Source organism: Theropithecus gelada, chromosome 6, assembly GCF_003255815.1.
Source record: "Theropithecus gelada isolate Dixy chromosome 6, Tgel_1.0, whole genome shotgun sequence".
NCBI lineage: Eukaryota > Metazoa > Chordata > Mammalia > Primates > Cercopithecidae > Theropithecus > Theropithecus gelada.
Window position 1 is genome coordinate 166861444 of NC_037673.1, and position 14532 is coordinate 166875975.

The 14532-nt window shown below is 43.3% G+C and overlaps 1 protein-coding gene across 8 annotated transcripts in view; it reads left to right on the forward strand.

The window, feature by feature from the left end:
* KCNIP1 (potassium voltage-gated channel interacting protein 1) overlaps nt 1-14532 on the forward strand; it is a 385234-nt gene that overhangs the window by 323484 nt on the left and 47218 nt on the right. The window contains exon 1 of one of the 8 annotated variants that reach the window (XM_025388845.1): nt 9594-9681. The exons of the other annotated variants lie outside the window; for them this stretch is intronic. The gene's annotated coding sequence lies outside the window, so the exon portion shown is untranslated. Of the gene's footprint in view, nt 1-9593; nt 9682-14532 lie in introns of those variants that run through there. 8 annotated transcript variants of the gene reach the window in all.

Below are 14532 nucleotides of genomic sequence, written 5' to 3' on the forward strand. Positions count from 1 at the left end.
CCTATGCTGGGAGCTTCGACAGTAAAGCTTAGACAGTAAACTACAGTTGCTCTCAAGCAGTTCACAATATAACAAAAAAGAGACACAAATACACAGTGACAATACAGTGTGCTGAGTGCTACAATAGATGGAGGAGTGCGGTTTTATGGATGTGGTGAAGAAATCCTTCTATTCCTCACTGGAAGCTTCACTAAGGAGATATTCCCTAAGCTGCTTCTGGAAGGAAAGGGTATTGGCCAAGAAAATAAGGGTGGAGGCAGGACTTCAGGCGAGAGGACCAGCATATGCAAAGGCTCAGAGGGCAGAGCCTGGCACTGGAAACAAAACACAAGTCACTTCGAGGACTGAGTCCTGGATGAGGACATGGGGCTATGAGAGATGAGGCTGGGGAGGGAGGCAGGGGCCAGATCACAGAGGTCTTTCAATGACAGCAACATACGGCAGCTGCAGAGACAGCATGGAAGGGACTGGCGTGGTGAGACCTGTGATTTGGAGAACTCCCTCTCTAAGGGGTTCAGAAAAGAGATGTCCATATTTCAAGTGAAGGACTTCCTCCCCTGGAGAAACTGAGGTTCTGCTCCAGGGCTGTCCATCAAATTCCTTCCCAGAATCCAAATGCTTCCAAAGGATGCTCAGTGTGGCTGACCTTGCTTATTCATTGTGGGGAGAATTAATTTCAGGGTGGGGAATTTTAAAAAAATATAAGATTAAGCAGTGTAATCAGCTGCTGCTGAGAGTTGCAAATGCAATAAATAATAATAGCACTGAGAGCTGTTTTTAATAACTCACCAGTGTAATTTAGCCTCGGCTTCTTGGAGCATATTTAAAATATGTCATAGTGTGTCTAATGGCAAATGCCTCATTGCCAGCCTCTGAAGACAAATGTCTTCCCAGGAGGGAGGGGGGCAGAAAATAGAGGAGAAATTGGAGGATTTGATTGCAAACAGGGTGTAGGAAGGCAAGCATTGTTCATTCTGACACCACTAATTCAAAATCTGTGATCTTTGCCTGGGCAATAGGTTTTAGTTGGTTTGTCTTCGAGGGTGAAGCAGATGGATAGTAATAATATGGCAAAGGGGATATTTATAATTTGTAAGAGAAGAGGTTGTTTTCAGAATCTGTCGAATCGCCATTTTCATGCAGTCCACATTCTAATTACAGATCATCCCAGACTATCTATTATAGCAGGTCCCCAGGCAACTGATATCTTGACAACATTTGTTTTACTTAGCTGAGTTACTAAATATTCATGGTACCATGAAAATGTGTTATTTAAAAGTGTTTGATGAATTCCGAGTTTTAGTAATTCACACATGCTGTCCCCACCCAACCCCGATTAGTCTAAACTGGTGGGATGGGGCTAGGAGTCCTCCCCTCTTGGGTACACAACTTGACACAGTTAAAGTGAGATGAACTTTGGAGTCAGACAGACCCGAGTTCAAATTCTAGTTCTACCACTTACTAGCTGCGACCTTTTGCAATTTAAACTCTGAGGCTCTATTCCCAGTCTCTTAAGTGAGAGTGGTGATGCTGATGACCATGACAGCTAATATTTATGGATGGCCTATCGCGTTATCTCTATCACAACGATACAGTGACATAGGTCTACCATGGTTCCTGTTTCACAGATGAGGAAACTTGAAACTCAGCAAGCTCAAGTAAGTTTCCTGAGGCACAGGGCTAGTGAATTACCACTCTGGGACCTAACGTCTGTTCTGGCTGGCTTCAAAGCCCATGCTATTAAGTGGGCTCTGAAACTATCTTGTACAGTTGGGGGAAGATTTGAGAAGATATGTGTAAAGTATACTTCCTGGTATGTAATTAAGATTTTGTAAATATCTCTTATATGGAAGGACTGAATTTATCTTCCTTGGCTGTGTCCTTGCGGGGAGATATAACATCTATGTCACGCTCAAAGATTTGTTAATGTCCTTGTCACTCTATACCCTTATCCAAGTTACTCCATACCCTTCAAAGCCTCAGGTTTTTAATCTGTAAAATGGCGATGTGGGGATGGTGAATGAGAGCTCTTACACATACTGCTAGGTTGGGGGTAAATTAGTAAAACAACTTTGGGAAACCATTTGGCAATACTTAGTAAAAGGTGCATAGATCCTGTGACACAGCAGTTCTATTCCTAGGATAAACGCTAAAGCGGGTTGTCCCCACCTCTGCACCACTGACATCTTGGGACAGATATTTCACTGTGATGGGGGCTGTTCTGGGCATTGTAGGGGATTTAGCAGCATACCTGGCAATTTATTCCCAAGAAGAAAGCAATGAGGAAGGAAGGAAGGAAGGAAGAAAGGAAGGAAGGGAGGGAGGGAGGGAGGGAGGGAGGGAGGGAGGGAAATATTTAATAGTTAAGTTACATCCACAGGTTTGATTATAAATGTGTGTATTGAATTGGAATTTCTGTTGAAATTCTGATCCTTTCTAGACAAAGAAGGTAAAAATTGAAACATGTCAATGGGTATCTAAATATCATTACTCACTGGTTTTATTTGCAAATGGCTTTCCATTGACAACAGTTACATTTTGTTCAAAGCAAAAAATGACTGGTGCTGACAATCCACAGGAACATGGTGCAGTCATTAATGAATGTTCTCATTATTCCTCCCTGCTGGGAGGCATCGATCCCCATTCTCTAGCCTGTTTTAAGCAGAGACCTACATCTCCACCTGTCAGCTTGGAACCCTAGTATGGGATGTTGATGAGATGGAGAATGAAGAATGGACCCTGCAGGCTGAAATTTTGGGAGAGTAGGTTCTGAAATTTATCCCAAAGGACACGGAATCCTGGAAGCAGGGTTCAAGATCCTCCCAAAATTGATCTCCCAGAACGCTTGGAGTGATTGTTCCTAGGGTTTCTAAAATGCCAGGGGAAAACCAGGAAGCTTCTCTCCAGCTGTCTTCCCTCCTTCCTCCCCAGTCTCCACGGAGCTGACAATAAAATCAAATAAGCAGACCTGACTTGGAGAATTAACTCCTGAGGGACAGAGACCCTGGGGATGGAGAGCCAGCCCTGCTGGATTCCACAAGGTGCTGCTTAAAGCATGACACCTCTTCCCAATGATAGATTCTGAAAGAAGGCCTGAGAGCTAGATGCGCTGAGGGTTTGTTTTTTTTTTTTAACCTTTCAGCATCTGTCTAAAATTGCTCTGGGCTGGGTACAGTGGCTTCCACCTGTAATCCCAACACTTTGGGAGCTGAGGCAGGAGGATCGCTTGAGCCCAGGAGTTCTAGACCAGCCTGGGCAATATAGTGAGACCTCTATGTCTAGAATTTTTTTAATTAGCTGGGCTTGCTGCCTGTGCCTCTAGTTCCAACTACTTGGGAGGCTGAGGTGGGGGGATCACTTGAGCCCAGGGTGCTGAGGCTGCAGTGAACCATGATTACACCATTGAACTCCAGCCTGGGCAACAGAGTGAGACCCTGTCTCAATATATATGTATATATATGGCCGGGTGCAGTGGTTCACACCTGTAATCCTGGCACTTTGGGAGGCCAAGGCGGGTGGGTCACGAGGTCAGGAGTTCGAGACCATCCAGGCCAACATGGTGAAACCCCGTCTCTACTAAAAAATATAAAAATATTAGCTGGGCATGGTGACGCGCACCTGTAGTCCCAGCTACTCAGGAGGCTGAGACAGGGCAATCACTTGAACTCGGGAGGCGGAGGTTGCAGTGAGCTGAGATCACGCCACTGCACTCCAGCCTGGCAACAGAGCAACACCCCGTCTCTAAAATAAAATAAAATTGCTATGTAAGTTGACACCACTAAAAATATCATTAGTGGTTATAATAATTAAGATAAAGGAGAAAACTGTGCAGAGCCCAGCACAGTACCTGCTCCATGGAAAATCCTGATGACATTTAGCTTCCCTCTCTTTGCCCCCATTTTCTTACCTGTAAAACAGAAATAATGCTGTATCCTAATTCAAAAGTTGATTATGGAGAGTGGCATAGTATTTTTTCAACAAATATTTATTGAGAAACTGCAACATGCAAATAGATGTAAAAGATTAAACAAAACTTTGCAAATTGAAAATCCTAAAGGACATTTCAGACTTTGTGAACTTCCTAATAGGTAAGACTTTTTATCTATCTGCAGTGTCCAACAGGCGCAAGAGTTTGGGTGGACTGTGAATATCTAAGAAAAGAGAGAGGAAAGGAGGGAGGAAGAGGAAAGAAGGAAGGGAGGAAGAAAGGAGGGAGGGAGCCAGGGAGGCGGGGGGAGGGAGAGAAGGGGGAGGAAGGGAGGGAAGGAAGGGAGGAAAGGAAAGGAGAGGAAAGGAAAGGAAAGGAAAGGAAAGGAAAGGAAAGGAAAGGAAAGGAAAGGAAAAGATTACAGGTGGGAGGGAGGGAGGAAGAGAGATATCATTATTATTGTGCAATTGTTATCTTTTTTTTTTTGTTTTTTTTTTGTTTTTGAGATGGAGGCTCGCTCTTTCGCCCCGACTGGAGTGCAGTGGCTGGATCTCAGCTCACTGCAAGCTCCGCCTCCCGGGTTTACGCCATTCTCCTGCCTCAGCCTCCCGAGTAGCTGGGACTACAGGCGCCCGCCACCTCGCCCGGCTAGTTTTTTGTATTTTTAGTAGAGATGGGGTTTCACCGTATTAGCCAGGATGGTCTCGATCTCCTGACCTCGTGATCCACCCGTCTCGGCCTCCCAAAGTGCTGGGATTACAGGCTTGAGCCACCGCGAATTGTTATCTTTATATAATTTAAACAAACCCATCCTGTGCCTACAAAAGGGCACCAAGATAAAGGCTAAGATAAAGAACACACGAATCATTTTCCCATTTTGGTCAGTGATGGGAATGGTAATGATTTTCTCTCTGAACCATAACCATCTTGCGGTTAAATAATTGCTTTCTGATAGAATCAGGAGCTCTGAGATGGTGCTCTGAGGAGTTCTTTCATCTCTTTTGCACCTTTTAAAGAAAAGAAAACTTCAAGTGCAATTATTGGCATTACTTTAATACCAACTGCAGCAGAACATTCTGGAAAATGAGGCCCCTATCAAATTAGTTTGTCCAAATGAGGTTTAGACAGTACCTTACCAGGAGAACCAGTCAGAAAGCCCCCATGGCCGCAGCAAGCCCTGTTGAGTCAAGGGCACATGGATGTCGTACTGCACATGTGTTTTCAGATAACTAAGTGAACTGCTCCGATCTTGTGGGACATTGCACCACGGGGCCTCTCCATTTACTTCAGGTTACACAGCAACAAGCAAGCTGAGAGCAGCAGAAGTAGCTAGCTAAAATTGCATTTGATTTTGTGACTGCTAGAGGCTGATACTCAAGTGAAGTTTAAGCAAAAACAAATCATACTCAGCTGAAAACATTTACCTGGAAGAAAGATTTGTGGCTGGAGAATTGAAGTTCATGCACCCAGCAATTTCCAGAGGAAGTCTGATTCCCCTACCTGAAATAATACTCCTTCCTCTCCCCAGATCCAGATCTCCAGACTGTACCTACTCAATATGCGACTTGTCCGTAGGGCCCAGCTGATCATTATTGCCTCGAGCTTATGGTTAATAGTAATAGTAATAATTATACTAATATCATTATTCTTTCTACACATAATTACTAATTCATCTTAATCTCACAACTCTATGAAGTACACACTGTGAATATCTCTGTTTTAGAGGTGAGAAAACTTAGGCCCAGGGAAGTTAAGTAACTCACCATAGTCAGAGAGCTAAGTAGAAGGCAGAGTTAACAGTCAATATAGGCTTCTAACCCAGAGAGTATGGTCTGGACGTCTGTGCCACACTGCCATTCACTGGGTATCAGGGACTGTGCTGAGCAGTTTATGGCATCATCTCATTTTGTTATTGTAACAACTCTGTGCTATGGATATTAATATTATCCCCAGGTAAGGAAACTGGCTCCAAAAGCTTGAATGACTTATAGTGGTCACACACCTAGTAAGTGGTAGAGCTAAAATTCAAACCCAGAGCTAAAATTGTTTGTCAAAAACTTGGCATTTGTGAGTGTGACCATCTTGGTTTCCAAGACCCCTGGGAGACCTTGCAGACCACGGCCAGTATTCATTTGTCAAGATGCAAGGACCTAAATTGGAATCCAGTCTTTTATGATGTCTGGATCAAAAGTCAGGTATCTGGTCCATGAGGTCAGCTAATCCTCCCCAATCCCATGCCCCGCACCCCTAACACACATCATCCTCACCCAGAGAAACCTTTTCACAAATCATCAAACCTTTGTTTCTTTAAGGCAAATGGACCTGAGGGGAAAAAAAAATACCCGTCAGTATCGATAAGGAATTGAAGAGGACCAACAACGTGAAGATTCTTGGCCAAAAAAAAAGTAGTAATTTGGGACAAATTTAGTAAGAGAAATATCAAAATCTGTGCAGGCTTACATCTCCAATACAAACATATTCACCTTACACTCTATATGGAAATAGTAAAAAGCAATTTGTGAAGTAGATTCCATGAGTGCTCCAATTAGGGCAAACATTTCCCATCAAATGAAGGATGGAACGTCAATAAAGATTTCAAAGCTGTTACATGTAGAGAGATTCGTGCAGAAACCTTGTGGCTCTGATGGAATTGGGATGTGAGAAGAATGCAAGTTTTCTTTTGTTTTTTTCTTTATTTTTCTATTTTTTTTTTGACATGGAGTCTCGCTCTGTCACCCAGGCTGGAGTGCAGTGGCGGGATCTTGGCTCACTGCAAGCTCTGAGAAGGCAGGTTTTCTAATAAACAATTCATGTATCTTTCACAAATGCCAAATCACAGACTCAGCTTGGGACATATGAGGACAGCACAGACTTTGGAGGCAGGTAGACTTTGGGTTGTTACTCAGACACCCACTACTATGAGACGTGGATTTCCTTCTGACATTATTGGGAATAAGAAGTGGCACCTCACCATTTCTAGGAAATAGTAGGTAAGTCTTTCTGGTTGCCACCGAGGTGGCTCACCTGAGACACAGGTGCTCCTAAAGTTCAAGACTGGGAGACAATCAGAAGGGGAATTGTCTGTGAAGTCAGAATTCTTGGAAGAATTTAAGTCTTTACGCAGTAACAGCAAAGCAGAAAGTGGGAACCACTATTCCTCCTTCTTGTATCATTCTTTCCCAGAAATACCAGAAAGCAGTAAGGCATTAAGTCTAATTCCTGGCACCTGACCTTATAGCTAACAGATGCTCAGTATTACCTGTTGATGGGACCTCACTGGCAATGTTTTGTATGCAGTACAAAAGGGCAATAGATGAAAATTTGGGACGAGAGCCCAGGAAAATGGCTGAGAGGAGAGCTTCTGCCTAGCTTATGCATGAGCTTGCAAAAAGGGAGAGTACACAGGAGGGAAGATCAAGAACAGCATGAGTTTTATAAGGCAGAGAGTTGTTGTAAAGGAAGCAGTAGGGAGAGGGGAAGGAGTAAGTAGAAACCTAGAAGAGATACAGCTAAGAGAAGCCAAGAGAACAAAGTATTGACTTATTAGAAACATAGAAATCTTCCTGCTTCTAATTTAGTTCCTCATATCTGGATATGTGAATGCCAAAAATTATTACACTTGCTAGGGGTCCAGAGGAGAGGAAACAAAGTGAGTCAGGAAAACCTCTGGGCAGGTGAATTTCTCAGGTTTTCTTCGGGGCAGATGGGATCTGGAATGGTAGCGTGGCATCCTGGTAATTCAGAGACAGTGGGGAGGGTGAAGAAACACTGATTTGTAGCATTTGCTAATTTCTGTGGTGGCAACACCCTACCATGGCTGATTTCAAGCTAACAAAGATTTAACAACTGCCTTGCTGATTTCCTGAAAATTTAACAATTAGCTTTCACAAGCTGCAGCAGGCTGACCCCAGGGCATCACTGCCTACACATCAATGAGAATGAAGATTGACACAAAGAACAGAGCTGAGAGACACAGAGCAGGGAAGACAAGATTTTCCCGAGTCTCAATCCAATATGTAGACTATGTCTCCCTTTTCCCAAAGAAGGAAGGGGAGGAGAGGCCAGCATTCACATTTAGTTATTGTTGTTTTGAATCCATTACGCACATGCATAGGAGAAAATTTCAGCAACAGCCACCCTCTGAACGCAGTTCCTCAGTTCTCTCCAGAGGCAACTAAAATGCTCAACTATTAGTGTATTCCTTTGGAAATATTTTATGGATACGACAGTGTGTGTGTGTGTGTGTGTTCCTTTCCAATATTAAAATAGTAACATTAACATTGGTAATAGTGCTACTAAACAACTTAGGTTTTTTTTTTTTTCATTTAATAGTATTTTTTTAGTATCTTTCCAGGCAAAGATACATGGATGTGCCATATTATTTTTAATGGCTTATATGGTACTCCTTTTATGTATGCACTATAATTTATGGAACCAGTTTTCTCACTGATGAGCATGTAAGTTCTTTCAGTCTTTTACTGTTATAAACGAATGATGCAATGAATATCTGTGTACATATATATTTGTGCACATATGTAGGTATCCTTACAAGTGGAATTTCTGAATAAACGGATATATACAATTGATTTATGAATTTACCTTCCTGCCAATGATTCAAAAGAGTGTCTTTGCTCCACAGTGTTGCCAATATAATGTATTCTCAAAATCTGACACCAGCATTTGTGAAGTGCCTACTTTGTTTCCACACTTTACACAAGTTATCTTATTTGTGGTAAGTTTATTTAAGAAGAGGAAACGGCCTCACGGAGATCCAGGAACTTGCCCAAGGACAGGTCTCTGTGACTCTGAGAGTGCAATCTTCCCTTTTCCCCACGTCAAGCACCTTTCCCCCAGGCTCACTGCTGACAATCCAGTGTAGGAAGAAGGGAAAGTTCCCCCATAGAGCCCAAAAGTTTAGGGCATGCCGACAGCACCACTCTGTTTCTTCCTCATTCTTTCTTTCATTTCCAGAACATTTGCTCACTCAGTGCTGCCCAGTGATGACTTAGCCAGCCTGACTACCCATCTAATAATTTCTGATACTAATATAAAACCTCCCCAAAGACAAATATAATTGTAGACGCACTCCAGTTTACCACAGCTTTCCTGGTGGTACAGTTTCCAGGGACAGTTCACCGTGTCAAAGCAGGGACCACATATGTTCCAGATCAGCTCGTCAGGTTTTTCACTGGCAAATTGTTGTCCCTTTGAAAAAGTATCTTTCATCTCTCCATCTATCTGTGATCTAAAGCAGTGGGGCTCTTTCTGTATGTCTTTGAAATGGTCTACACTGACACACGTTTCCTCTGAGCTGCCAAGAGAATATGCCGTGAGACGTTGCCGTGATGGTTACAGTCAGCTAGCAGATTAGGGACTGGTTAAACCGTTGGAGAAATTGCCTTGGGAAAAGAGGAAATAAAAGCAAATATTACTATGAAACATAGAGATTACCAGCTAGGAGGAGGAGAGAGGTGGAGGGAGGGGGAGGAGTGGAAGGAAGGGAGGGAGGGAGAAAGAGGAAGGGAGACTGGTGGAAAAGAAACCGAGCACTTTAGGAGAACAGCGGGAAGGGAGGCTTGGAAGCCTGGTTTTCCGGCTTTGCATGACCGCCTAGCGCTTGCCGGTGCGCCAGGGTGCTGTGAGGATGTGGGCAGAGGGCGAGTCCGAAGGACTCCAGACACTGGGAATAGTGGTGGTCGTGTGCTCCTCCCTGAAACTTTTGCACTACCTCGGGCTGATTGACTTGTCAGACGGTAAGCGAACCCTGGAGCTTCCCCGTTTTCTGTGAATGCTTTTTTCCGGCTTCGGTTGCTGTGAGAGTCGTTTCGAAAATGCACGGAAATGAGGGCGGAGACCCGAGAGATTTGAAAAAGCCGGGCTGAAACAGCGTGGTATTGGTCCCCGCCTCCCCCGTCGAGCCCCAGTGCTGCGCTGTCCGTCGTGCTGAAATGTGGCGCGCCAGGGGAGTGCGGGAGTCAGGGACTTAGGGTCTCCTGCTCCGGCCCTATGAGCATGTGAGTCTTGATGGATTATTAGCTATGGGTGAGGCCAGCACAACACATCACAATTCTCTCTGAAGCTGTCTAGTGACTATGTATATTGTGATGGAAGCCAATGACTTTTAAAAGCCATTATGTTGATGAACTTTTTAAAAGAAGTTTAGGAGATTATATGGAGGTAAAAACCTTGTAAAATGCTAATCACAGTGTCTGACAATTAGAACACATTTAATAAATGTCGGTTTCTTTCCTCAACCCTTATAAGAACCCTTATTCCAAAGCCACCTCCTCAGCTCTGACTTCAGCTCCCTTTCTTAGTGAGAATGGGGTTATAAATCCAGGTTAACCCGATTGTTTAGGATTAGAAAGTGATTTGGTTTCCAACGGTGAAGGAGCTCAAGAAACAAAGAGTTTTATTTTTCCTTCTTATGAGATACTGTTCCAAATAGAACACAGTTTGTCTAGATGATTTTTGTCACATAAAATTAGGCTCCAGGAAGGATTCCAAATTTCATGAGCAATTAATTGGGCTCATAAAACAAGATCAAACTCCAGTAGTGTATATTCAAAGTATGTGTAATGTGTATTCAATGTATGTTCTTCCACCACTGCATGGTGTAGACAGAATTTTTCTTCCAAGGGGCACCACGTGACAAAACCGTACATAATAATGAAATGCATTTGTAGACAAAGGACTAGCTAAAATACCAGCTGAAAGTGGGAAGACCAGAAACTGAAGTGTGAGATGAGGTAAGCCCTGGAGTAAGAGTCAGGAAATCCACTTCCTATCCGTAATCTGTCTCAGTTTAATGTTGGTCAAGTTATTTTTTAAAAAATTCTGGGTCTTGGTTTCCTTATGATGACTTTAGATCTCTGTTCCTCGGAATTCTAGAGTGATCCAAAGGTTTCTTTGAATTCAGTTTTGTGGGTTGAGATGGGCAGCCAGACTGTGAGTCCCTCAGCTCTGCTTCAACCAGAACAGCTCCACTTTACTGTTCAGCATGTTAGCCCTGTATGTAAGGATGTGTTTTAGCTTTAGCTAAAATTTAGTGACTCTATGACCCTAAGGCGCTGCTTCCCTGAGACTTTGAAAGCTGAAGCACATTCAGAAAACTTTTTCTTTCTTAAAAATCACTTGAAATCTGACAAGTTCTGTCTGCTCCAGCCCTTGGTCCCTTAGATGTGCTTTTCTGAAGATCCAAACTCAACCTGCCAGTCAATACCAACTGAGCAGAGCCCCTGTTCTCCACCGGATTTCAAAAGAACATGTTCCATTCCTGCTCAGAGCTTCAGAGCAGTTACCCCTAAGATTGCACATTAATGCAACAGCTTCCTATTTCCTTCCTTCCTTCCTTCCTTCCTTCCTTCCTTTCTCTCTCTCTCTCTCCTCTCTCTCTCTCTCTCTTTCTTTCTTTTCTTTTCTTTCTTTTCCTTTCCAGAGTCTCGCTCTGTTGCCCACGCTGGAGTTGAGTGGCGTGGTCTCAGCTCACTGCCAACTCTGCCTCCCAGGTTCCCGCCATTCTCCTGCCTCAGCCTCCTGAGTAGCTGGGACTACAGGCACCTGCCACTAGGCCCAGCTAATTTTTTGTATTTTTAGTAGAGACAGGGTTTCACTGTGTTAGCCAAGATGATCTCAATCTCCTGACCTCGTGATCTACCCGCCTCGGACTCCCAAAGTGCTGGGATTACAGGCATGAGCCACCACGCCTGGCCAAGCTTCCTACTTTCTTATAAGGCTAAAGTTGCAGTAGAAATATTCCCCTGCTCTTCCTTTGCATATCATAAGTATCCATCTTCCTTCCCCTGCTTTAACTTCTCATGATTGCAGTTTTTGTTTTATTACCACAAAGGATATCAATCATTCATCTAATGTTATAGCAATAAAGGGATTTAAGGTGAAAGGTAGAGAACATATGTTGAGAACTATTTCCAGAAACTCTAGGTGAAGAAAAAGAAGGGAATTAGCATTTATTCAACACCTACAATGTGCCAGGTACAGTGCTAAGTGCTTTTATATACATGAGTTAATACAAACCTCAAAATAATGCTCTAAGGAAAACATTTTAAATAATGCTGAAGTTAAATATCATGATTCCTTTTATATAAGGAAGAAGACAGATTTAGAGAAGTTAAATAAAATTTCCAAAAATGCAGCAATAGCAAGGTGGAGGTATTTGTCTCTAAAATTTCACCCTCTGTTCTGTACACCAAGTACCTCAGCAACTAATCCAGTTCCAGATGGGATCCGTAGTCTGCCATTAAGTCTTTACCACACATAGGCTCTTATGCTAGAGCCCTTACCATATGGTCCAAAATGCCATTTTTAATGTGTATTTGATATGGGAGACTCTGTTCACAATTTGAGTACCAAAGAGAGAATACCACCTCCTAGTAGATACACCAGGACTTATGTGATGCCATCATTCTAAGGAGAGCAGTGGAACATCTCCAAAGAACCCATCTGTAGTCTTCCTTAGGCCCTTGATCTTATTCCTATTTTATTTTTTAGGGTGTTTTTTTTTTTCTTTGAGACTAAATCTCACTCTATCACCCAAGCTGGAGTGCAGTGGCATGATATCAGCTCATTGCAAACTCCACCTTCCAGACTCAAGTGATTCTCCTCCCTCAGCCTCCCAAGTAGCTGGGACTATAGGTGCACACCCCAGCTAGTGTGTTCGTGTGTGTGTGTGTGCGTGTGTGTGTGTGTGTGTGTGTGTGTGTTAGTAGAGACAGGGTTTCACTATGTTGCCCAGGGTGGTCTTGAACTCCAGAGCTCAGGTAATCCAGCTGCCAAGGCCTCCCAAAGTGCTGGGATTACAGGCATGAGCCACCATGCCTGGCCAATTTTTTAGGGATAATTTAGGAACAGTATACAGATATTGGGCTGAGAATCAAAAGAGCTAGGTTGCAATTCTGGTTGTGCCATTTACCAGTTGTGTGAGGTTGGACAAATCTCTTTCTCTCCCCAGCTTTCCCTTTCCTCATTTATAAAATAAAGAAATGAGAATGACAGTTGTATTAATTTCTGAGGACTGCCAGAACAAATTACTACAAACTGGGTGGCTTAAAACAACAGACATTTATTCTCACATAGTTCAGGAGGCTACCAGTTTGAAATCAAGTTCTTGACAAACTCCCCTAGAGTCTAAAGTCTCTAGGGAAGGATTCCTCCTTGCCTCTTCCAGCTTTTGGTAGCTCCAGTGTTCTTTGGCTTGTGGCAGCATCACTCCAATTTCAGCCTCCAGTTTATCGTAATGTATTATGACAGTCTTAGGAAAATAATACGTAGGTCTTTGGAAATGTTTCTTCATTTGCCACAATATGATATCAAATAAAATACAAAAGTTCAGATATGGATAGACCTATTGATCTGGGATGCTAGTGAATGTAAAGGCTTAGGTCAACTTCTCTCTGTAATTCCAAGGAGGATGAGAAGTAACAGCCTTGGCCTCTCACTAGCGGGAGTTTCCCTCCTTCATCCCTGGTCATTGGTCACACAAGGACCTGACATCTCCCAGTAAATGTGCTCCTCTACAACCTGAGCCACAAACCTCTCTCTCTTTTCTCTCTCTCCTCTTTCTACCTCCATATTTGGTTGGCTATTTTTAGTTCTTCTGCAGATAGTTACACTTTAAATGACACACAATCTTTAATTACTTACATGTTGATTTGAAACAATGTCTGTTGCTCACCTTCTTGGAAATATCCTTCTCCTATTCTTCTCTCTGTCTACTTAATCTGTTTATCATATTCTCATTTTTACATTATCAAAGTTTATGATGCTCCCAGAACATACCTCCTTTAAGGTAAATGAGAAGGGTATCCTCTGGCCTCTCCTTGCCCATGAGAACAACCCTGTCTCCTGCTCTGCATGGGTTTCCAATTTGGCCCTAAGACTTCTCTATTTGTGTGATCAGCAAGAGGATGTCAAATACTTTCCATCCTCCAATGAGTGGAACACATTCTGTGGTCAGAAGCCTTCTCATTACTTCCAGTCTCAAAGAGACATCCAGAGTTGCCCAAACCCAGGCCAACAACCCTCCCATTTAGCCACAGCCTGAAGACCCCCACTGTGATCAACAAAATAAGACTGACTCCAGATCCCACTCTGCTAACTGCCTACCTAATACCCAGACTCTTGTAGCTGAGAGAGTCTCTTCTAAAATCCAGCCCAAAAGGCACACTAGATTTGAGGATCGGAATAGCTTGTATTTTGCAGTCTATTATAGCCAGCATAATGAACTTTTTGTTTATTTGTTTGTTTGTTTGAGACAGAGTCTCACTCTGTCACCCAGGCTGGAGTACAGTGGCACGATCTCAGCTCACTGCAACCTCTGCCTCCCAGGTTTAAGTGATTCTACTGCCTCAGCCTCCTGAGTAGCTGGGATTAAAGGTGCATGCCACCACGCCCAGCTAATTTTTGTATTTTTAGTTGAGATGGGGTTTCCCTACGTTGACCAGGCTGGTCTCCAACTCCTGACCTCAGGTGATCCACCCACCTCGGCCTCCCAACGTGCTGGGATTACAGGTGTGAGCCACTGCACCCAGCCGATAAACTTTTTAAAATTACTTTTTCTATTCCATATCATAGATTCTGGGGGGAAA